The sequence below is a fragment of the Macrobrachium rosenbergii genome, chromosome 41 (genome assembly GCF_040412425.1).
Source record: "Macrobrachium rosenbergii isolate ZJJX-2024 chromosome 41, ASM4041242v1, whole genome shotgun sequence".
Classification (NCBI taxonomy): Eukaryota; Metazoa; Arthropoda; class Malacostraca; order Decapoda; family Palaemonidae; genus Macrobrachium; species Macrobrachium rosenbergii.
This window is the reverse complement of record NC_089781.1, coordinates 23,252,881-23,280,222: the sequence shown is the minus strand read 5'-3', so window position 1 is coordinate 23,280,222 and position 27,342 is coordinate 23,252,881. Positions and strand designations below refer to the sequence as shown.

The 27,342-nt window shown below is 34.5% G+C and overlaps 1 protein-coding gene across 1 annotated transcript in view; it reads right to left on the bottom strand.

Annotated features, from left to right (window-relative positions):
* Positions 1-27,342, bottom strand: part of LOC136826744 (protein phosphatase 1 regulatory subunit 35-like) — a 63,619-nt gene that overhangs the window by 11,392 nt on the left and 24,885 nt on the right. The gene's annotated exons all lie outside the window — the stretch shown is intronic.

The following is a 27,342-nucleotide window of genomic DNA, read 5'->3' as shown; positions in this document are numbered from 1 at the left end:
ATATAAAAATACACTAAAATATAAAACAATGATTTGGCATGGAAGAACTGAATGAGAATTGATAATTTATAATGAAGCTGTGTATGATTATCCATGATTATATATACTGAGTTGTTTGTGTAGACAAGACAGTATTAGACTTAAGCAAAGTGAAATAAGTTTTAAAATTTGGTAGCATAAATTTAGGTTCTATATTTGCTTTGTCCTGGTTGGAGTAGGGATGTCACGACCCCATAGTCCAGTTTTGGAAGGTGCAATCAGCCAAAGGGTCAAAGCCTCCAGTCCCAGGTGGCGAAAATGCAGGGATACGTAACTCAACCAATGGATGGACTTCATTGTTATATATATAGTGGGAGTTGTAATATATATATATATATATATATATATATATATATATATATATATATATATATATATATATATATATATATATATATATATATATATATATATATATATATATATATATATATATATATATATATATATATATATATATATGACAAGAATTTATGAGGCCGCATGCATCCTATGAATTGCTGGGGGGACTGTAGTAATTTCACTCATGTTATATTGTGCAGCTATGTACACTGATTTTTGCAATAGTGAACAGGACAACAAATTTTTAAAAAATACTAAGATAAAAATCAATGATTGGTAACAGAATAATTTAACGGGTTTCCTAATCATTGGAGTTGTGTATCTACCACCATTGGGACTTATGGTCATCCCTGTCTAAAGCTGTTGATTTGTCCGTAGACACAAAACCAATGTTATTGTTGAAAAATATAAGGAAATAAGTGTAAGCATTAGTATCATTGCAGTATTTTCTCATGAAAAGAACTGCAGCTCTTTTGTTGATGCTAGCTGTGATTGCCGCACAAAACAAAAAAAAAAAAGCAAGAATTCAGTTGTTTTATATCCCTGTATCCTGAAGGAGTAAAAGATTGATTGCAGTCAGCTTCAAAGAAAGACGCCCATCCTCCATTTTATAAGCATTTCATCCTACTATGGCATCTACAATCTTCAACAGCTTTGGGAAAAAGTGCATTAGTATCACAAGCTCTAAAAACCATTATGTATATATATATATATATATATATATATATATATATATATATATATATATATATATATATATATATATATGTGTGTGTATGTACACATGTTCACAGACACATATATATATATATACACACACATATATATATATATATATATATATATATATATATATATATATATATATATATATATATATATATATATATATATATATATATATATATATATCTCATAAAACGTGTCATAAAATCAAGTAAATTCTCTATGATTTTTAAAGGAAATCAGTAAAGCCATGCCTCTACTTTTGAATAGCCCATCCAGTTAGGAAAGATTTATTTCAATATATACATATAAATAATTTCTTATAATGTTATTCTTTAATGAGCCATAATAACAATTATTTATCAATCATACTGACAACAGTTTCACGTTCAGTTGATGCAGCCGAGTGCTGATTTTATACTTCTGTTGGCTACACTTTGGAACCATCTACTGTAGATGCAAAGGAAAACACTTGACTAGATTCTAGTAAAATACATTTGGAGTTTGAAGCCTTCCCCGGCCCTGTCGTGACTCATTACCCAAACAACAGACTCCTAAAATCTATTGCAAGTTCCTAAACAATTATTACTTTAGGATGGAATTGCTATATTGTGCCTGTGACCCCAAATTGTATGATTACATTTTCAAGTCACAGTCACTGGAGAATAGTAATAACGAGCGATGTTATAATGAGGAATTACTGGTATTGTATCAGAATATCAAAAATTTAAAAAACAATCCACCAAAGCAGCAATTCCGTGTTGGAGACCAAGAGAAACTATTTGATTAAGAAGCGTCAAGGAAAAAAAAAATTAGCGGCTTCAGGCACAGAGAAAAGGAATCCATTAGCAATCTTTTTACCTCGTCTGCTAACCTACATAATGCTTTACTCGATGAACGGCATCGCAACAGCAAAAAAAAAAAGGGACATAAAAACACGCACATAAAACATTAAGGCAAAAGCTATCCGAAGGTATGTGTGCCTTCTTCTTTATTTTTACGCTGCAAGTTGAGGTGACTTAGCACTTTTCTTTGTTGTTAGTATGGAGGCGTTTTATCTGGCAAACAGGTAGGCAGCGACGAAAGGCAAATACAGTCCCCTTCCCGGAGACGCTGCCCCCTTCAATTGCTGCAGTCTCAGAGCAAATATGCCGTACCACCGTTCGTTCCAGGTCATTTGACGTTGCAAAGAGAACTGTCCGTTAAGAATAAGGAAAACAGTCCATAAATCAGTTTTTCAGTAATTATCATCATCATCATTTTCATCATCGTCAGCATCATCATCATCTTCTTCTTCTTCTTGTTATTGATTAAGCTGGCTTTATGCCAGCATGGGCTCTTGCTCACAGAGCAGCCCGTAATTCTTCTTCTTCTTCTTCTTCTTCTTCTTCTTCTTCTTCTTCTTCTTCTTCTTCTTCTTCTTCTTCCTTGATGAAATGGTGGATTGCCATGGTCAAATATAAGCTACTTTAATAAGTAATAAATAAAAATAACACTATAAGCGTGGCGTTGCTGCTTAAAAATACAGATATGTTACTGTCAAAAGCTTTAAAAAAATCTTGTTGAAAATCATAGTCAATGTGAAACTGTTACAGAAAGTTGCGGTCAAATGCACTTACTACTGGCCTTTAAACTATAGGTAACTCCAAAATTGTTTATAAAGACATTACTGCAGTGCATAATAACCCAGCCACAGCAAGATGCTTAAAACTCCTCTTGGACCTTGAGACACTGTATCAGTAAACACGTAGACGTGAAGAAGTCTCGAAGGTAAGATAAAAGAAAAACTTTTTGACTTCAGTCGTAATGATTACGTAATACCTTAGGCTTCTGCAGGGTCGTTGCTAACGTCCTCTGGCAGCTCTTCTCCGTCTTCCCCCATGTGACTGCAGGGCACAATTTTCTTGGCCAATACCCCTGAGCTGTTATCTGGGAAAATACGACACTGGACACGCACAGATGAAGTACAGAGTACATCTACAGAACTTCAAGTCCTATAGCTTCGGGCCAGATGGGCTCTAGAATTCGTTTTCCTATATCTTCAGTATGCCCTCTCTGGGGCTTCTGGGCATTTTTTTTTTTACGCATTACGTAAATGATGCCCATTTTTTACTTCATCTCTTCTGGTAATTTATTGGTCATTATCCCTTGCTGCCTGACATGAGACTGTCATTATCGCTCTTAAATCAACTGATTTCATTAAATATGACACTGCTGATGATTCGGTTATTTTTTTCTCAGCTTTACATTTGTCTCTCTCTCTCTCTCTCTCTCTCTCTCTCTCTCTCTCTCTCTCTCTCTCTATGTGTATGTGTGTGTGTCTGTCTCATCTTCTCTTGTCACATGAGGAATGGAAGACGGTAGGAGGGTGAGAAGTGTGTAAAATTAAAATAAGTTTTGTAATGAAAACGGAGACAGGTGAAGAAAGGTCCAACCATTTGGGTATATACTGTATATATATATATATATATATATATATATATATATATATATATATATATATATATATATATATATATATATATATATTATATACACATACATACATACATACATACATATATTCACACATATATGTATATGTGTGTGTGTGTGTATGACACGAATGAAACCTCACTCTCTAATGATTCCCGAATCACCATGCACAAGGAATGAGGTATCTTTCGCCATTCTTTTTGTTGTAATTATATCAAATTAGCCTTATGCCTGCACGGATTTATACCAAGGTTATATTAACTAACGGCATCTCAAATTAACGAGGACTCTGAAATACATGGCGAAACGAGCGGATGACGATTAATCTTATTTAAGAGTTAGTTGTGAAACGGAGGTAATTGAATATTGGATGTTCAATTTCCCGCAGGTGTACTTATAATAGTCATTACTTCCTTCGACTCCGATAGCAAATCTCCGCCAAACCTGGCGAAAGCGGAAACTGATACCATTTGCAAGGATTTGTTCCTGTGCATTATCGTCACACTCCCGTTTACTTGTAGGTTTTTACTCATGTTTCATTTTACATCATTCTTCTTGCTTTTGTCTTCTCCATTTTGCTTCTGTTCCTCCATTTTATTGTGTTACGCCTTCACCTAACTTGCATTTCATTGTACTTTCTTGTATCTTTTTGCATTATTCTTCTTGATTTTGTCTTCTCCATTTTGCTTCTATTCCTCCATTTTATTGTATTACGCCTTCACCTAACTTGCATTTCATTGTACTTTCTTGTATCTTTTTACACCATTCTTCTTGCTTTTGTCTTTTCCATTTTGCTTTTATTCCTCCGTTTAATTATATTTCACCTTCACTTAACTTGTGTTTTATATTCATATTTTTTTGGTCTTCTTCCTCTCTCAGGTTCAGAGGCTTGAATTCTGCTCTTCTAGTTTACAGATGGAGAACGCTGAAGGTCAACAAAGCCGACGGCTTTCCTTCTTCTTCTTCTTCTTCTTCCTCTTCATCTTCTTCGTCTTCTTCTTCTTCTTCTTCTTCTTCTTCTTCTTCTTCTCCTCCTTCTTCCTCTTCTTCTTCTTCTTCTTCTTCTTCTTCTTCTTCTTCTTTTTCCTCTTCTTCTTCTTCTTCTTCTTCTTCTTCTTCTTCTCCTCCTCCTTCTTCTTCTTCTTCTTCTTCTTCTTCTTCTTCTTCTTCTTCTTCTTCTTCTTCTTCTTCTTCTTCTTCTTCTTCTTCTTCTTTTCTTCTTCTCCTCCTCCTCCTCCTCCTCTTCTTCTTCTTCTTCTTCTTCTTCTTCTTCTTCTTCTTCTTCTTCTTCTTCTTCTTCTCCTCCTCCTCTTCTTCTTCTTCTCCTCTTCTTCTCTTCTTCTTCTTCTTCTTCTTCTTCTTCTTCTTCTTCTTCTTCTTCTTCTTCTTCTTCTTCTTCTTCTTCTTCTTCTTCTTCTTCTTCTTCTTCTTCTTCTTCTTCTTCCTTCTTCTCCTTCTTCTTCTTCCTTCTTCTTCTTTTCTTCTCCTCCTTCTTCTTCTTCTTCTTCTTCTTCTTCTTCTTCTTCTTCTTCTTCTTCTTCTTCTTCTCCTCCTCCTCCTCCTCCTCCTTCTTCTTCTTCTTCTTCTTCTTCTTCTTCTTCTTCTTCTTCTTCTTCTGTGGTTGGCCTGCACCAGCACTGAATTTATCTGTGCTGTAACCCGAGGCAGCGATTAATTGGAAATTGGTGTCTCACTATTTTCTTTTTCTTCATTTCAATAGAGTTACAAAGATCCTATGAAACGTCGGGATAAAAAATGGCCTCAGCATGACAGTAATGTCTACTACCTAACCCTCACGAGATGTTTTGCCCTTGGTGTGAATGTCATTTAGCGTTTTTTTTTTTTTTTGGGGGGGCGGGGGTGGGGCCAAAGTTCTAATGTATGTTTATCTGCACGAGACCACTCACAACACATGTATAATATAAGATTATATATATATGTATGTATATATATATATAAATATATATATATATATATATATATATATATATAAATACGTATATATATAAATATATACGTATGTATATATATATACATATATGTATATATTATATGTATGTGTGTTTGTGTGAGTGGGTATTCATTACTTGCCTACAAATACTGTCATCATCTAAAAAACGATATTGTGACGAACGAGCAACAACCTGAATTAAGAGTAAAAAAAATATACACACATGAACTAATGTGAACTCGTGTGTTAGAATAAAACCACATACCTCCCTTTAAGCAAACGAATGCTGAGCATTTTCCAGCAAAGTTATCCATCAAAAGAAGAAGACATAGGAGAAGAAAAAGCAAATACAAGATAATAAATGCAAGATAACATCAACTCGGTATTCAAGGATATTTTGGAAAGACTCCTGTCTAGCGTGAAGACACCGTGTAATGGCGGCTCCAGAGGAGCATGACGGTGCAAAGTGGTTGCTATTCTTATTTATTGGTTTACGCAACTGGCGTCGTCACTTGCTCAAAGGACAATGCAGACTTAAAAGCAGGATGGATGGAGCTTGCCAAATGCTATGGAAATGGTCACCTTGCAAAGGCTCTGGAAAAGCATACATATATACAGGAATACAATATATATAAATCTGTATATATAGATGTATATGTATGTATATATTTATATATATATATATATATATATATATATATATATATATAAATATATATATATATATAAATATATATATATATATATATATATATATATATATATATATATATATATATATATATATATATATATATATATATTTGCAAGCAGGGTTCATTCTTGATTCAAGAATTAAGCCATGGCTTAGGCAGTGACCTGTTTTAATCTTTTCTGAAGCCGGTCCCTGTGGATGATCGATTTTTTCTTTTGTGTGTGTGTGTGTCAACTGGTGCGTCTGTAACCAGGGACCTTAGATAATTTACTTGACATAATAAAAGAACTATTAATCTTAGGGAGGTCTACGGAGCAGCAATATAAACAACGCTACAACGAAGTAACAACTTCAAAAACATAATCACATTGCAGTCAACTGACAGTACTATAATAATTATCCTTTACTCACTCTGCTTTATAGATTTCAGTGTAACCGATTGCCACTCCCATCTGACTCCCAGGGTTTTTATTTTTTAATTTTCAAAGATGGCTTTTTCTATTCATGAGTGAGCAAATTTCAAATGTACGAAATACATGTCAGCTTTTGCCTACACATTAAAAGGCTTCCCTCTCTCTCTCTCTCTCTCTCTCTCTCTCTCTCTCTCTCTCTCTCTCTCTCTCTCTCTCTCTCTCTCCTGCAATCGTTCAGACAGGATCATTTTCACCCATATATTAAAAGAGCCCCGAGCTCCCAAAAGCACACAAAATAACTTGGAGAAGGACAGACTTCTGTCTTCCTGGACAGCAGGCGAAAGCGATGAAAGTTTGGCCTCTTACGGAGAAGCGGGACAACCCACACGAGACTTTCTAAAAGGAAAGCTGCGGTGCTTGGCTCTTCCTCCTGAATTCAGAAGCGAAAATCTCGTTTTGGGGATGTATGACAATGATAATTTTTCTGCATAGTTTCTCCCCGCCGATTTTAGGCTGTGCCGAACTCCTCTGTGGTCAAGTCGAGGGTTGTCGATTGGGGTATCCTCTGTGAAAGCCAGATTATCTGGGTCGAGATGAGAGAGCCGGATAAATCAGGTTACAGATATTTTTATGAAAATGCCCTTGCATCTAAGCTACTAGGGACGCATGCGTCAGCACTTTCAAGCGCGGATAGTTTAGTGCTTTGTATTTGAGTGTGTTACACGGGTTTATTATTTTAACAATTGCTTTCACTGGTTTGTGAAAAACTACGTAGAACAAAGTTGTGAAAATTGGAAGAGTCGGTACGAACGATGCTGAACAATAGAGTCGAACAGAGAAGGAAATTCCAGAATACAGCAATGTCTTCTGATGAAAATAAACTTTCTCAGGAGAGCTTGCAAGGCGATGTCTCTCTTTCTCTCTTTGTTCTAAAGACGGTGAATGACTGTCCAGAGAACGGCAACATGGTTGACGCAACGGCCACAATATCTCACCAGACACGCTAAGATAACACGGGGAAAAAAGAAATATATTCATGTGAACTTTTGCAGAGCTGATGGCGACTTTACATTCGGAGAGTCCTGTCGAGGGGGCGGGGGTGGCTTAAGCTGCCGTCAGGTTTGTTTACATTCCTGTTACCTGGTCCTGGTTCCTCGTTGCTCTCTCCACAACGGTTTGATTGAGGGCCAACAGCATAGCGTAGGCGCACGACCCTGCAATCTGCAGTGAGTCCATCATCATCAGTTACCTTCTACACAAACAGCACTACCTGTTTTTTATTTGCTTCTTATCTCCAATGTCTGTCTCACATTTTGTTTTACTTCGTTTGATGATTTTTCCTGTAACACCTGCTCAGTTTTTTTTAATTCTCTACAGCTAAACAAATGTCCCGTGATGACAACAGCCTTTCTGCACAACTAAAATAACCTATCGTCATTGCTGTTTCCGTAACTTTCTTCTGGATCTAACAGGTTTAATTTTGCTGTCATAATACTGATAACTTCTCTGTTATTTAGTTCTTCAATGTTCCTTCTACTGCCTTTTCCATCTACAGACCTCAACTTTGTCATTTCTATTTTCTTTCTTGAGTTGTTGCTTTCCCCTTGATAAAAAAACAAGAAAATAAAAAGGAAAGTTTCATAGATACTTTCTAAAGTCTTTCTCCTGTCACGAGTGAAAGATTTAGGGTTCGTTATTCGACAAGAAATCTTAAAAGATTTTTAAGACGACAGCAGCGCCTCAGGCGAGATTGTCTTAAAAAGAAAGCTGATGGTAAGTAGGAGGGGAAACTTTGTTTGACTGACTGAGAATTATTGTCTGGTCTTATCCTTTTATTGCCTCTGGAAAGTATGCTTTGTTATGACTTTCAGGAACAGTAAAATTATGGTTAAGATTTGGTAAGCTCAGCTGAAGATTATGATTTCATTCCAGTTTGACTTTCAGTACACACGAGCACAAACACACATGCACACACACACACATGCCTCTATATATATATATATATATATATATATATATATATATATATATATATATATATATATATTATATATATATATATATTGCAACCGATTTATCCCGTGAAAAGCGGGGTCTTGATAGAAAAATTAAAACCAGTACTTGTGTATAAAACATCCTTTATTCAGTTATGACTTCCGGTTTCGGAGTAACTGTGTCCATCATCAGGTCTGACAACAAAAAACACAGAAAGAAAAACTGAAAAATCACTAAATCATAAACGATCAGTGGAATAGAATAATGTTACACAAAATTTTATATAAAAACTGGTACTGTACAAGCATAAAAAACGAAAGAGTAATGTTAAAAACAAACAAATGCCTGCAACATGAAGGCATACAGGTACACACACTAAAAATTAAAAACACAGCATCTCCGTGGACCTCTCTTTGCTACTGAGGGAAGGTTTCAATTTCAAAGAGTAAAGGCTTTCCACAATTCTGCCCTAAAATGGAAAACTGCAGTATCTGCAAAATTTTCGAAATTGAGATATGCCACCTGTTGGGCTCTTGAAACACTAATACACAAGTTACTACAGTTTCAGAATGATTCTTCAGTGCTTTCCACGAGTATTTAGGGTGGTCCCATTTGCAGTACCTGTAAATTCAGTAGTAAGGCAAGGGAGTATCTACCATTTTTCTCAGCTTTATATATTTTGCAGATACTGCAGTCTTCCATTTTAGAGCAGTATTGCCAGCTCTATGGGAGCCACTCGGATAGAGAAAACGCAGAATGAGTCTAAGCATAAACGGTGATCGCTGTTTTCTGCGTGATCAAGAGTGGCACTGAATGGTGGTTTTGCTTAAGTCTGTTCTGACAGAGTGATCTACTCGAGTGGCTCCCGTGGAGCTGTCAATAGGGGAAAGCCTTTACGCTTTGAAATTGAAACCTTCCCTCAGTAGCATCGAGGTCCAAGGAGATGCTGTGTTTTTAATTTTTAGCGTGTGTATGTGTATGCCTTCATGTTGTAGATATTTATTTGCTTTAGCATTGCTTTGTTTTCGTTTTTTAAGCTTGTAGATTACCGGTTTTTATGTAACCTTTTGTGCAATATTACTGTATTCCAATGGTCGTTTATGACTTAGTGATATTTTTTAGTTTTTCTTTCTGTTTTTTTTTTGTTGTTGTCAGACCTGACGATGGAGACAATTACTCTGAATAAAGGATGTTTCACGTATAACTACTGGCTTTAGCCTTTATATATATATATATATATATATATATATATATATATATATATATATATATATATATATATATATATATATATATCCATATCCTTTACTCAATCGTCCTTGGAGGCAAGTGCAATAGTTCTGAGGTATACAGCCCACGCCAATGAGAGCGGAAACCTTGTGAAATGGCAAAGAGCCGCGAGTTCAAGAGGCTAACTGTAACCTCGCTGTATGTATACATGAGTAACGAAAGCAGATGACAAATGTATATTGTATTAACATCTTAGATTACCCCTCAAGTCGCGATGAAGGATAACACAAATAAATGAATAAAGGAATATATAAATAAATAAATAAATAAATAGATAAATAAATAAATAAACAAATAAATAAATAAATAAATTGTTGTTCTGCGTTGCAACATAGTCAGTTTCACTCGAAAGCTTTCCCGGTTCATGCATAAGTTAATTTATGATTCTCATTAGAATTATTATCGTTTTAGTATTTTAGCTAAGTTATTATATTCAAGTCTGATAAAACGTTGTTCGTGGTACTTATACCTCAAGTGCCTCAATTATTATTATTTATTATTATTATTTATTTATTTATTTTTATTTATTTATTTATTTTTTTGGTCTATCACAGTCATCCTATTCGACTGGGTGATTTCTATAATGTCGGGTTCCGGGTTGCATCCTGCCTCCTTAGGAATCCATCACTTTTCTCACCATGTGCGCTGTTTCTGGTAGCACACTCTTCTGCATGAGTCCTGGAGCTACTTCGGCATCTGGTTTTCCCAGGTTCCTTTTCAGGGATCTTGGGATCGTGCCTAGTGTTCCTATGATTATGGGTACAATTTCCACCCGCATATTCCCCATCCTTCTTATTTCGATTTATTTTTATTATTATTATTATTATTATTGTTATTATTATTATTATTATTATTATTATTATTATTCTTTACAGGAAATGAAGGTCCGGAATGTCTATTCTCGAGGTGAATGAGACGAGGCCATGATAAATTAACCGCGTTACAGAAATGCCTGTAATCTGTATCCAGGAAGTTATTTTGTATTCTGTTTATCATGCACGAAAAAAATTCAGGAAGTTATTTTGTAATGTTTATTATTCAAAAAAAAAAAAATTCATAGATAATGAAGATGTGTTATGGCTGAAGGATACTCAGTGCTTAATAATATTCTTTTCAGTGGGTCTTAGAAATAGTCATTAGCATATTCGTTGACCTGTGCTTTTGTAACGCCATTGTGATATACTGTAAACCTATTCAACAACTCAGTTGCATAATTATTTAATTATTCATTAGTTTTGCAACTGGGGCTGTCTTTCTGCTCTCAGCCCATATCTTTTATCCGGGATTGAGTAACTCAGCTGACTATAGTCTTTTATAGATACATCTGATGGCTGGCATAGTCTTAGTTAAAGATATAATTGTAACACCAACTGACTCGTCGGGCGAGTCGGTAGAGTTGTGGGCCAGCACTCGCTAGGCCCGAGTTCGAGTCTCCGGCCGACCAATGAAGAATTAGAGGAATTTATTTCTAGTGATAGAAATTCATTTCTCGCTATAATGTGGTTCGGATTCCACAATAAGCTGTAGGCCCCGTTGCTAAGTAACCAATTGGTCCTTAGCCACGTAAAATAAGTCTAATCCTTCGGGCCAGCCCTAGGAGAGCTGTTAATCAGCTCAGTGGTCTGGTTAAACTAAGGTATACTTAACTTTTTAACCAACTGACTGTCTGAAGTCAGCTAATATTGGCTAAATAACAGTGTTTATTCCTAAGGTTATATGACGCATTTTCAGCTATTGGCAAGATTCGCTTTGAAGTCGCGTCCGCAGACCCCGAATTATTTCATCCACATTTATACACGAGATTGTAGAAAATGCATTTTGAACCCCACAGATTCAGTAAACGGTGTAGTAAATCGAAATAACATATACATCAAATACATACTTGTGTATAAGGTAGTTTTGATAGAGAGAAGCTCATAAAAAACGCATTTTGTACCCCACAGATTCAGAAAACTGTGAAGAAAATCGAAATAAAACTGGCATATACATCAAACACCCTCACGTATAAGGTAGTTTTGTCAAGGAGAGATTCTTCCTTTCATCGCTCTACGTCTCGGTGCTGATTCTGAGAGGTAACCACAAGTGGCATGTAGACACGAATGCGCGCACGCGCGCTTAAGCGTAAGAACGCTCAAGGGATGAAGCAGGGTTTCGCAGGCGTATCATTAGAGCTAATGACAACTTCTGCTCTAGCGAACATTCTGACGTACGGGTGAAGATCACGCACAGCTGTCCACTAACCTGACCAAATCTGTCGATGTTTTCCATTACTTTTGTCAGAGGATTAAAAAGATAAAATCTGATTATGAAAAGGAAGTTTCAAAATGACTGAATGACTGATTATAGAATTTAGGCCAGAGGCCAAGTGCTGGGACCTATGAGGTCATTCAGCGCTCAAATGGAAATTGACAGTTTGATAGGTGTAACAGGAGTAAAACCCCGCAGTTTGCACTATGAATCAGTTGTTAGAAGAGGATGGAAAGTAAGCTGGAAGAAAGAGAATATGACAGGAGGTACAGTAAAAGAAACGAAAGGGATTGCAGCTACGGGCCAAAGGCACGCTGCAAAGAACCTTAAGTAATGCCTACAGTGCACCGCACGAGGTGCACTGACGACACTACCCTCCTACTGGGAGAAGTTTCAAAAGGAACCCGAATTTAGGAAGTAAGTTCAGAAACGTCTGGTATATAACCTCCGGAAAAATTCCAAGGAAATTGTTTAATTTTCCACCTTCAGCCACCAGACCAATATTAGCTCTGATTCTACATAGATAGATAGATAGATAGATAGATAGATAGAAGTTTACTGACCACAACATAATACAATTAAAATTACAAGCTCTTGGATATGGTCAAACAAAAGTACATCAAAATGGACATATAAATCTTTAGAATCAAAAAACTCATCTCAACTAGAACACTTGAAACCATGCTATATAAAATTTTCAGCGTATTTATTTTTACAATTAAAACTGTAAATGCAGCTAAATAAACATACGCATTTTCATACATTTTCATGGACAACGCATTGAACTCCAGTTGACATAGCTCGAACCCACGAATTAGATATGAAAGGAAGATATATGATCTTAGGTTTAACACATGTCGTTAATGCATAGCTTCAACATAGTTCATGTATGTGTATTTTTATACATTTCATACACTCTGCTCGTTCGTTATAAGACTGATCTTGGGTGATGTCAGTACTTGGGAGCAAGTAAATAATACACACATACACACACTTGCATATGCACACACATATATACATATATATATACACACACACATATATATATATATATATATATATATATATATATATATATATATATATATATATATGCTATAGGTATAAAAACAGACAAGGGAAGAAAACAAAAGACGAATAATTATATATAAAGAAAGATACAAATGGCGTATGAACTGGTCAGTATTAAGCAGAATCGTTTAGGGAAAATGAGTACTGAACGCAGAATCATCGAATCTTGTTGTTCTCGTTCTTTGTTAGCCCGAGTTGACCTTCTTACGTCAGCACAGCTCTTGGTCCTTGATCGACTCCTATTTATAAACAGTTTTTGGGCGAGCTTGTTTGCGGCTGGACGTGTCCTTTGTCCAAATTTATGTGTTTTGGTTCGTTTCCCGTACATGCTTCACTTGACCTAATCACTGCACTGAGATGCAGTAGGCACTGGTTAAAAATGAGATTCCTCTGCTTGGAAGAAGCAATAAATCATATCACAGGTAGGCTGTTTTGACGGGGCCTCAACATTCTCAGGAAAGTAATTGAGAAAACGAACGACTTGTGGCCATAAAGAAAGGTGTGTTCTTAAGGATACAGATATGCGTAAATATGAATGTACATAATACATAATACGAGGGCGTTGAATTCTCTTTATGATGAAAGCGAGAAGCGTGTTAGATTACACAGGTACTAGAGTGACTGGTTTGGCGTAAAAATAGATTTGAGATAAGGGTAATTTAAGTTTTCTTGGCTCCTTAATATTTTTTTTAGAGATCGAGTAAGCGATGGAAAAAGGTCAAATAAATGAAAAGTGTAAGAAAAATTTGTGAGACAAGAAAAGACACTTTAAATGAAGTGTGGAAATGAAGCAACGTTGATTGATGACGGTGAACAAAATTGTGGGTACCAGTGAAAGAACTGGAACCTTTTCCAAAGAGGAGAAAGTTGAAAGCGAATCTGAACAAGAGCGACGTCTTGTTGGTACATGGAAGCCAAGAAGATTAATCACAGAATATGTGATGAATTGCACTGGAATGTGGAGATAAATTTGACGACATTCTTAGATCAAACGACATAGGATGACAACGCATCTTTCTATACAAGAATAAAAATAACAAATTTACACATACGGGCAATATCTCTCATTAACTACTATCTCTCATTAACTACTAACTGACACCGGCGAAACGTAAACAAGAAAGAAACAAAAAAGGAACAAAAAGAAAAAAAAAAAAGATCTCGACCTTTGCATCGCCAAAGGAAGTTTTTCCCGATGCACATGGCTCCTTGAGGGGAGGAATGCTCAAATGATTACTGTTAGGGGCATATTCGACAATGGAAGTCCTTCGGTATCCTTCAGAGTCCTATATCAAGACCAGGGCCCTTGAGCGAATACCCCCAAACCCCCACGAGTAAGGGGTTAAGGGGCGGATCAAATCGCCCTTCAGGCGTTAGGTGGATCAGTCGCATACGATGGAAGAAAATAGATTAGGTAATTCTGAGTTGAATAACAAAAGAAAAAAAGAAAGAATTAATGGGCAAAGCATGTGGGAAATGTCAGGAGCTTTATTACACAATGAATAGGAAATGAAACTGAAAAACACGTAAATGTACATTAGATTAAATAAGAGAATACTCGACACAATACAGAGTGAATACAGGAAAACAGATGACGAACGATAAAAGAAGAATGATTAAATGAAAATTTAATATCGCTGGATGAGTGAATGAAAATGAACAAAAGCAAACAGCAATGGAGATAAATAATATAAAAAAAAGGCAGCTCGAAGTAAAGAGCAAATGCCAAAAAAAAAAAACAAAAACGCAACTGGAACAACAACTGAAAAGAGAACATTGTCATGATTTTTTTCTTGGAATTCCATTCATGCCAATCGCGCGCTCGGAGTCGGACAGTTATATTAGCGGGGGTGGAATTTAAGGAACAATTTGGCTGAAAAGAGTGCAAAGGTCACACAGCCACCGACGCAAAAGTACGGTTCATTAATTAATGGGGGAAACATTGCGATGTAAAATTCCCTTCGGTATTTCAATCCTTCATGTCTATTCCCCAGTTTTATTTTTCTTTTTCATTATGCCATTAAATCTTCTTTTTTCATTTTTTTTTTTGCTTCCATCATAGGCTGAAATAGACTCCAAATATACTAGTAACATTTCTCTCTCTCTTTTTTTTTCTCTCTCTCTTCTTTAACCTATTCTCATTGCTTGCCCTCATGTACATACTGAAACAGACTTGGCATTTGTGAGGGCTACGTAACATTTGCACAGAATTCCGATAAATGTCAGGTCCGCTCCTGAAAGTGTTGGTGTGGAAATATAGCCCCACATAGGGGTATTCCCGAACTTTAAAGATTTCAAGAGCAAAGACTTTAATAAATCGAAGATGCAGGATAAAGTTCAAGGGGTTTAGAAACCTTCACAAGGAATGGGAACAGGTCCGGCTGGGATAAAGTCGAATGGTTTAGAACCTTGAAATAATAAAATGGAGTCCGGGTAAGATAAAGTCGAATGGTTTTGAAACCTTGAAATAATAGAAGGTGGTCCGGCTAGGATAAAGCTGAATGGTTTAGAACCACGAAAAAATAGAACGGGATTCTACTAGGATAAAATAGAATGGTTTTGAAACTTTGAAACAATAGAGGGGAGTTCTACTATGATCGACTAGAATGGTTTTGAAACCTTGAAATAATAGAATGGGGTTCCTCTAGGATAAAATAGAATGGTTTCGAAACTTTGAAATAATAGGTGGTTCTACTAGGATGAAATAGAATGGTTTGGAAACCTTGAAATATTAGAAGGGGGTTCCGCTAGGATAAAATAGAATGGTTTTGAAACCCTGAAATAATAGAAGGGGGTTCTATTAGAATAAAATAGAATGGTTTTGAAACCTTGAAATAATAGAATGGGGTTTCCACTAGGATCAAATAGAATGGTTTTGAAACATTGAAATGATAGAATGGGATTCTGCTAGGATAAAATAGAATGGTTTTGAAACATTGAAATAATAGAATGGGGTTCCGCTAGGATAAAATAGAATGGTTTCGAAACCTTGAAATACGAGTAGGGGGTCCACCTAGGATAATATAGAATTGTTTTGAAACCTTGAAATAATAGAAGGCGGTTCCACTAGGAGGAAATAGAATGGTTTGGAAACCTTGAAATATTATAGGGGGCTCCGCTAAGATTAAATAAAATGGTTTTGAAAGCTTGAAATGATAGAAGGGGGGTTCCGCTAGGATAACATAGAATGGTTTTGAAACATTGAAATAATGGAATGGGGTTCCGCTAGGATAACATAGAATGATTTTGAAACCTTGAAATAATAGAAGGGGGGTTCCGCTAGGATAACATAGAATGGATTTGAAACCTTGAAATAACAGAAGGTGTTCTGGCTAGGATAAAATAAAATGGTTTCGAAACCTTGAAATACCAGTACAGGGTCCAGCTAGGATAAAATAGAATGGTTTTGAAACCTTAAAATACTAGAAGGGGGTTCCGCTAGGATAAAATAGAATGGATATGAAACCTCGAAATAATAGAAGGGGGTTCCGCTAGGATAAAATAGAATGGTTTCGAAACCTTGAAATAATAGAAGGGGTTCTGCTAGAATCAAATAGAATGGTTTTGAAACCTTGAAATAATAGAAAGGGGTTCAGCTAGGATAAAATAGAATGGTTTCGAAACCTCGAAATAATAGAAGGAGGTTGTACTAGAATAAAACAGAATGGTTTTGAAACTATGAAATAATAGAAGAGAGTTCCACTAGCAAAAAATAGAATGGTTTGGAAACATTGAAATAATAGAAGGGGGTCCAGCTAGGATAAAATAGAATGGTTTTGAAACCTTGAAATAATAGAAGGGGGTTCTGCTAGGATAGAATAGAATTATTTCGAAACCAAAAATAATAGAATGGAGTTCCAATAGGATAAAATAGAATGGTTTTGAAACCTTGAAATAATTGAAGGGGTTCCAATAGGATAAAATAGAATGGTTTCGAAACCTTGAAATAATAGAAGGGGGGTCCAAAAGGATAAAATAGAATGGTTTTGAAACTTTGAAATAATAGAAGAGAGTTCCACTAGGATAAAACAGAATGGTTTCAAAACCTTTAAATAATAGAAGGGGGTCCGGCTAGGATAAAATAGAATGGTTTTGAAACCTTGAAATAATTGAAGGGGGTTCCTCTAGGATAGATTAGAATTATTTCGAAACCAAAAATAATAGAATGGAGTTCCAATAGGATAAAATAGAATGGTTTCGAAACCTTGAAATACTAGAAGGAGGTTCTGCTAGGATCAAATAGAATGGTTTTGAAACCTTGAAATAATAGAAGAGGGTTCCACTATAATAAAATAGAATGTTTTCGAAACCTTGAAATAATAGAAGGGGGTTCCAAAAGGATAAAATAGAATGGTTTTGAAACATTGAAATAATAGAAGGGGGTTCCACTAGGATAAAATAGAATGGTTTCGAAACTTTGAAATAATAGAAGGGGGTTCCACTAGGATAAAATAGAATGGTTTCGAAACTTTGAAATAATAGAAGGGGGTTCCACTAGGATAAAATAGAATGGTTTTGAAACCTTGAAATAATAGAAGGGGGTCCTACTAGGATAAAATAGAATTGTTTTGAAACTTTGAGATCATAGAAGGGGGTCCGGCTAGGAAAAATAGAATGGTTTTGAAACTTTGAAATAATAGAAGGAGGTTCCAATAGGATAAAATAGAATGGTTTTGAAACCTTGAAATAATAGAAGGGGGGTTCCGCTAGGATAACATAGAATGGATTTGAAACCTTGAAATAACAGAAGGTGGTCTGGCTAGGATAAAATAAAGTGGTTTTGAAACCTTGAAATACCAGTACAGGGTCCAGCTAGGATAAAATAGAATGGTTTTGAAACCTTAAAATACTAGAAGGGGGTTCCGCTAGGATAAAATAGAATGGATATGAAACCTCGAAATAATAGAAGGGGGTTCCGCTAGGATAAAATAGAATGTTTTCGAAACCTTGAAATAATAGATGGGGTTCTGCTAGGATCAAATAGAATGGTTTTGAAACCTTGAAATAATAGAAAGGGGTTCAGCTAGGATAAAATAGAATGGTTTCGAAACCTCGAAATAATAGAAGGGGGTTGTACTAGAATAAAACAGAATGGTTTTGAAACTTTGAAATAATAGAAGAGAGTTCCACTAACAAAAAATAGAATGGTTTGGAAACAAAATAATAGAATGGATTTGGTTTTGAAACCTTGAAATAATAGAAGGGGGTTCTGCTAGGATAGAATAGAATTATTTCGAAACCAAAAATAATAGAATGGCGTTCCAATAGGATAAAATAGAATGGTTTTGAAACCTTGAAATAATTGAAGGGGTTCCAATAGGATAAAATAGAATGGTTTCGAAACCTTGAAATAACAGAAGGGGGATCCAAAAGGATAAAATAGAATGATTTAGAAACTTTGAAATAATAGAAGAGAGTTCCACTAGGATAAAACAGAATGGTTTCAAAACCTTTAAATAATAGAAGGGGGTCCGGCTAGGATAAAATAGAATGGTTTTGAAACCTTGAAATAATTGAAGGGGGTTCCTCTAGGATAGAATAGAATTATTTCGAAACCAAAAATAATAGAATGGAGTTCCAATAGGATAAAATAGAATGGTTTCGAAACCTTGAAATACTAGAATGAGGTTCCGCTAGGATCAAATAGAATGGTTTTGAAACCTTGAAATAATAGAAGAGGGTTCCACTATAATAAAATAGAATGGTTTCGAAACCTTGAAATAATAGAAGGGGGTCCTACTAGGATAAAATAGAATGGTTTCGAAACCTTGAAATAATAGAAGGGGGTTGTACTAGGATAAAACAGAATGGTTTCGAAACTTTGAAATAATAGAAGGGGGTTCCACTAGGATAAAATAGAATGGTTTCGAAACTTTGAAATAATAGAAGGGGGTTCCACTAGGATAAAATAGAATGGTTTTGAAACTTTGAGATAATAGAAGGGCGTCCGGCTAGGAAAAATAGAATGGTTTTGAAACTTTGAAATAATAGAAGGGGGTTCCAATAGGATAAAATAGAATGGTTTCGAAACACTGAAATACTAGAAGGGGGTTCCACCAGTAAAAAATAGAGTGGTTTTGAAGCCTCGAAATAATAGAAGGGGGTTCTGCTGGAATCAAATAGAGTGGTTTTGAAATCTTGAAATAATATAAGGGGGTTCCATTAGGATTAAATAGTGTGGTTTTGAAACCTTGAAATAATAGAAGGGAGTTCTGCTAGGATAAAATAGAATGGTTTTGAAACCTTGAAATAATAGAATGGGGTTCTGCTAGGATAAAATACGAGTAGAATGGTTTTGAAACCTTAAAATACTAGAAGGGGGTTCCGCTAGGATAAAATAGAATGGTTTTGAAACCTTGAAATAATAGAAGGGGGTTCCGCTGGGATAAAATAGAATGGTTTCGAAACCTTGAAATAAGAGAAGGGGGTCCGGCTAGGATAAAATAGAATGGTTTCGAAACCTTGGAATAATAGAAGCGGGGTCTGGATAAAATTTAATCGAGTGGTTTTGAAACCTTTACAAAAGCGCGAAAAGGGATGAAGTTGAACTTTGGAAAACGAAGGGTTTCAGAACCATTTTTCTTAAAAGAATGACCCTGAAAACAAGCACAAAAAAAAAAATATATATAAAATAAAATTATAGGACTTCGTGGAAGAAGGTATTTGACTCTATTTATTTGTGCTTGCCGTCGACTACAGGTGGGAGAGGCAGTGTTACTGCTTTCAGCGTGTCGTAAGTGGCGCACCGTAGATGGCGTTCTCATTGAAGTGCGTCTTTTGCCTTTTACTTTTCAACCGTTACCTTAAATCGTTACTTTAAATCTTTTCCTTCCTAACTGTCTTGCTCCTTCAACCTTCCCTTGCTTCAATTTTCAGATCCTAAATGTAATATGATATAATATGTCATTAAAATATCACTAATGATATTATGGGATTATATCGGGCTCGTGCATATCTGCATATTACTGAAAAAAAATCTTTGTCATTGAATGTGCAAGAAAAATTTCTAAATTAATTTTTCGTGTGTTCTAATTTGGGAATTAATATGACAATACATTATTCAGACAAATTAAATGAAATCACAATTAAACTGAATGAAGTCGCAGTCCCAGAACAATTATAACAATGTAAAGAAATATTATTGAAAGTAAAATTTCTCTGCTTTCATTAACAATAATGCGAAAAAAAATACTAATCTGTATTTATTTTCATGTGGATTCTTAGTTACCTGTCAGCGACGGAGGAACGAAGATGACGATAGTTTTAACCACAAGGTCAGTAGAGTCTCAATAGTACAGACTAGTTTATCATTAAAAAAAAGTTGACGCGTCCTAAGTTCCAATTTTATCATCTTACTTGTTTCCTGGATAATGACCTCGCCCCATATTGTGAAGAACAAGTCTCTTCAACTATTTCCCTCGTGGACTGTCCTTCAGAGAATTTTCTGGTTAGTTTTCTGGATTAATAGAGACAGCTGTGGGTGTGATTTCCATTTTTATTCAGCCATTAATACTGGTGTTTTTCCTCTGTTTTCCTGCGGCCTTCAATCTTCACATATTCTTGAAATTCTTCTGTTGACGTTTACCGTCAATTATTCCATTTACTATTCTTTCTTTTATTGTTCCAAACAAGAATGTAATTACCTTCTGAGAGAAATGTATTGTGAGAAATTGTATATTGCTATTGGTTTAAAACAATCTTTATATATTGTGATTATCATCCTGTTTTGTCCTGAAGATCTGCCTGGATCCTGGAGAGAGAGAGAGAGAGAGAGAGAGAGAGAGAGAGAGAGAGAGAGAGAGAGAGAGAGAGAGAGAGAGAGAGAGAGAGAGAGAGAACGCTGTACAGATTTCAAAACTGAAAAGCCAAGACTAGCAAAAAATTTAGACAAAAAAGAAGAGAGGAGAGGAGAATGATAAAATAGCTGTAGAATGTAAAGTAGAATTATTGAATTTAGCAAAGTATGGGGACCTGAAATGATAAGTACCTGAAAGAATAGAATGAAAATGTTATCAGAAACAGAAGACAGGTATGCAAAACAAAGATGAAAAAGACAAGGTAAGGCAAGACGGTAAAATAGGAAACGAAGGGAACCAGAGACGTCAAAATGTTGAAAGAACAGATGACATAACTCGAGAAGAGTTACACAAGTGAACAGAACGGAACAGACAAGAGAAATAGCGAAGGCAATGCGTCATTCGGGTAACAGAAGCGGGCGGAGCAACTTGAATAGAATATGAGACAATAAAATGAGAGAGGAAACAGAAATTACAGCGCATGAGTCACACACAAAAGAAAATGAAAGCGCTGGGTGCCCTTCGGGGTCGGAATAAAGAATAAAGTAAAAAGGTGAGTCAGTCGAAGTAGAATCATTTTTGCAATTGAGTGATTGCCTGGTTGAGGATTACCTGGCTAAGGTTATCGAGTTCAGAGGTTATTCCCGGAGGCAAAGTGAGAACGGCAATATGACGAGAAAGGGCGATCTCGATTTCAAAGGCCTCAATATAGCACGGCGGCTAGGTCTGGGATTTTTTTTTTTTTTTTTTTTTTTTTTTGCTCAATATAGCACGGCGGCTAGGTCTGGGATTTTTTTTTTTTTTTTTTTTTTTTTTTGTGTTCGCACGTGCGGATGTATATTTGTAGTTGTGCATATTATGACATACACGCACACATATATACACACATCTATATCTATATATATACATATATACAGTATATATATATATATATATATATATATATATATATATATATATATATATATATATTTATGTGTGTTCATATTTGATAAAATATTGTGTACATACAAATATGTGAGCGTGTGTGTGTGTGTGTGTGTGTATACGCACACACACACACACAACACACACACACACACACATATATATATATATATATATATATATATATATATATATATATATATATATATATATATATGTATATATATATATATATATATATATATATACATCCGCATGTATGTACACAATATTTTTCATCAAATATGTAATAACCTATATAGGTAATATATATAAAAATATATATATATATATATATATATATATATATATATATATATATATATATATATATATATATATATATATATATATATATATATATATATATATATATATATATATATTATATATGTACACAATATTTTATCAAATATGTATATATATAATATATATATATATATATATATATATATATATATATATATATATATATATATATATATATATATATATATATATATATATATATATATATATATATATATATATATATATATATATATATATGGTCATTAACTGTTAAAACACAGCAAGTTCTTATATGGAGTTATCTATGTACTTGGAAACAGAAACAATATTTGCATGAGGCTTACCGTACTACTTAAAACTGCAGCTAACCAACCCAGAATTAGTGAATCCACAAAATGGATATCACGAGAAGCAGGTCTGGCGTGGAAAGCCTTGAGAAAAGTAGACTGATAACCAGCTGCCTACGCAAAACAAAGTGTAAATTTGGGAATTCACTGCCATAAAATCGTTAAAAAATGGAGCCGTCACAACTGAAGGTCGAATTTCCTTGACAGCCTGGGGGATTTCCAACGAAGGTACCCAAACGCACACCCTGAATGCATAGAAGAAGAAGAAGAAGAAGAAGAAGAAGAAGAAGAAGAAGAAGAAGAAGAAGAAGAAGAAGAAGCAACTGACATTTTCAGAACTTTGCTTGCAGAAGTTGTTGACCTGCAATGCGATCAGTCATAGCTTTAAGAGTCAAGCCCACAATGCGGTCAGTTTGGTCACTAATTCATGAGAAAGTAAAGGAGTTTGGGAAGGTCGTTATGGATGTTACATTGTCAGTATATTTTTTTTTTTTTTTTTTTTTAGTAAGATGCCTGCTTACTTACTGAATTGCATTTAGTTCATTTCTTAATTTTTAGACATTTTGAATGATGCTAGTGGTCGATTTTTTCCAGAAATTTTGCCAAACTTTTCACTCATGAGTAGCTTTATATATATATATATATATATATATATATATATATATATATATATATATATATATATATATATATATATATATATATATATATATATATATATATATATATATATATATATATATATATATATATATATATATATATATATATATATATATATATATATATATATATGTATATATATACTGTATATATATGTATGTGTATGTCTCTGTGTATATATACATATAGTATATATATACACGAATATATATACACAAACGTTAAGCATATGTACATATTCTTTTAACTCTGTTCACAAAATAACAAAACAATAACTCCTTTTTTTCTGCTGTCAGTGTTCAAACCTCTTGTGAAGCAACCAGAGAGAAAAGTCCCGATTAACCTGCCTTTTCCTGATCTTTCTACTTTTGTTTGCTTCTATGAAAGGCTTGGTACCTAATCCAGATTTGATTTCTTCATTAAATATGAGAAAGAAGTGATTTAAAGTCAGATTCTTCATAAGTTTAGCCCAAGGAAATAGTGTTAAAGAAATTGATTACAGAGAGAGAGAGAGAGAGAGAGAGAGAGAGAGAGAGAGAGAGAGAGAGAGGAAAAGCCTTGATTTTAATATGCAATTATTTTATTCAGCTAAATTACTCTTGTATATGCTCCACAGAAAAACTGTTTGAGATGAGGCACGCCCATTCACACACACACACACACTACACATATATATAATATATGTTATTTATATACATTCATATATATATATATATATATATATATATATATATATATATATATATATATATATATATATATATATATATATATATATGTTTGTGTGTGAATATGCGTGCCTCATCTCAAAAGTTTTTCTGTAGAGCATATACAAGAGTAATTTAGCTGAATAAAAATGCATATTAAAATCAAGGCTTTTCCTCTCTCTCTCTCTCTCTCTCTCTCTCTCTCTCTCTCTCTCTCTCTCTCTCTCTCTCTCTCTCTCTCTGTAATCAAATTCTTTAACACTATTTCCCTTGGGCTAAGCTTATGAAGAATCTGACTATAAAACACTTTTTTCTCATAATTAATGAAGATATCAAATTTGAATATAGGTACTAAGCCTTTCATAGAAGCAAACAAAAGTAGAAAGGTCAGGTAAAGGCAGGTTAATCGGAACTTTTCTCTCTGGTTGCTTCACAAGAGGTTTGGACACTGACAGCAGAAAAAAAGGAGTTATTGTTTTGTTATTTTGTGAACAGAGTTAAAAGAATACGTACATATGCTCAACGTTTATGTATATACATTCGTGTATCTATATATACATATATATTGTATGTATATATATATATGTATATACATACATATAATGCGAGTGTGTATACTGAATCATTTCCTAGAAAACTATACATTACAAGAACGAAGAAGAAATTATACATATCATTTAGAAAACGGTGCATGACACAGTAGCTATGGTGCCAAAACAAGCATCACGTTTAAGAGTGTCCATAATGGTTGCAAGTCATCGTATCTAATTACCTCGTTTTCCTAGATGCCAAAATGTGCATTAAGCCCCCCAAAAAGGGCATGGTATTTTGTTTATTTCTTTTCAGACCAGTCGGCATAAAATAAATTATTAATCTTAAAGAAAAGGTGGCTATAAAGCATCGTTGTTACTGTTACATGAAGCTGGCCTTATGCCAGCATATGCTCTAGCTCACAAAAAAAAAAGCTTGGCGTGAAGACAACACAAACAAGATAAATAAGGGAGAAAAACATAAAGAAAAATATGAGAAAGTGCTAAACTGGAAATTAAATATAAAAACTAAACCCGCATTTACGTTCGAATTCATTTCAAACAAGTAAGCATACAGACATACATAAATTGGCTCAGGTATGAACATTACAATGCACAAAGGCAGAAAGACCAGATCGCTTGAGGCAGTCTAACAGAACGAGTGCCGTGGTCTCATTTTAGTCAGTCTGACAAAAACAAACACCTTGGAATTGAAGAACTGATGTCGCCTCAGCGTAGTCAATCTCGCAAAACAAGAACAGTGATGTCAGTTTAATCAGTTTTGCCAAACGAGTGCAGTGAATTTACTGAGGCACAACAACCTTTCAAACATTTCAGAGCTTCCTAAAACCTAACAGATTAAATGACAACCTTGTACACTTCCTTGGAGCGTTGCACTTTGCACTTGAAGGCCAAATTCAATTCGACGTCTTATCAGATGTTCTAAGCATCGACAACAATAATCAGAGGGATTCGATTCTCACGAGATAAGCTGACCTCGTGTATTTTTGTCTTGTTAGACAGATGCTTGTCACGCAAGCCTTCGAGTCCAGATAATCTGTTACGTTAGATTGGTCGAGTCTGTACTTTTTTTTTTTTCAGTGTGGTTTATGATGTATGCGCTTTGAAAAAGATGCGTTTGGCATAATTCAAGACGTGTGTTATTACAGGTAATACATGTATGATATACATATGCTTTTATGTATATATATGTTAGAAATAATCAACACACAATCACGTGTGGAACAGAAATAAATTTCTGACTCACATCAGGATCGAACCCAAGTCTTTCTATTGAAAGGCAAGGGCGCTGCCCACTAGGCCATGCAAGTCATAAAAGAACTTGGAACCTGAGTGCCACTGCACCCAAGGAATTACCCATGTATATATGTATGTGTGTATATATACATGTATATATATATGTATATATATGTATACATAATATATGGCCACGAGGAAAGTGAAAAGGAGTTCAATCTCCCTCGCCTTTACTCCAAAGCATTTGGAAGCATTTTCCTCTTGGCAGTTAAACTCAGTTTATTATATGGCACTGTTATTCCCGTGTGTGCGTGAAGATATGTATGAATATATATATATATATATATATATATATATATATATATATATATATATATATATATATATATATATATATATATATATATATATATATATATATATAGTATATATATATATATATATATATATATATATATATATATATATATACACGACAATAATTACCACATTTTTTAGCCCCTGCTTAGTTTTCTTTCCAGTATATTCTATTCGTTTGAAGTTTATTAGAAGCAGAATCCGAATGAAATCATTATAGATTTCATCCTTTTATCAAATATCATTCGATTTAAGTTGATCAAAGTAATTTAATTCCGCATGCGACTACATTAGTTTGCTTTACAGTAAGAAAAAATAAAGATAACCTGATTTGAATGCACAAATACCAATCTTTCACTCGTAAACTAGAAAGATGAATCATGTAGGTTCAACAACCATGTTACTTAGCAGGTTTTTCCCAATAAACTCCCATACTTGGGAAAAACACACTTGACATCGGATATGTTCCTGAAAGAAACATGCTATAAAAAAGACCACACCATAAAAAAAAACCTGACCTCACTCATCACCTTAACATTTTTCAGGGGTGAACGCACTATAGTTTGCTTTTCGTCAACGATGCAGGACTGATATCCTTACATCGTCGACATTTTTTTTTTTCTTAAGAAATTATTGACAATTATTCGTTAACGTTTGTCGTAAACGTTCCAATAATAATTTCTCGACAACCAGCGATCACTGAAAACAGGATTCTCAAAGAGATTATTGACAATTATTCGCTAACGTTTGTCCTAAACGTTCCAATAATAATTTCTCGACAATCAGCGATCACTGAAAACAGGACTCTCAGAGAGATTATTGACAATTATTCGTTAACGTTTGTCGTAAACGTACCAATAATAATTGCTCGACAACCGGCGATCACTGATAACAGGATTCTCAAAAAGATTAACAACAATTATTAGTTAACGTTTGTCGTAAACGTTCCAATAATAATTGCTCGACAACCGGCGATCACTGATAACAGGATTCTCAAAGAGATTAACGACAATTATTCGCTAACGTTTGTCGTAAACGTTCTATTAATAATTGCTCGAAAAAAAGCGATCACTATATCAGGGTAAACGTGACTGTTTGAGATAATGAAAATGAATGAATGGATAACATTCAAGATTTAAAATTCAAAATCTAAAATTAGTGAAAGAAAAACATGCTTATTATTGA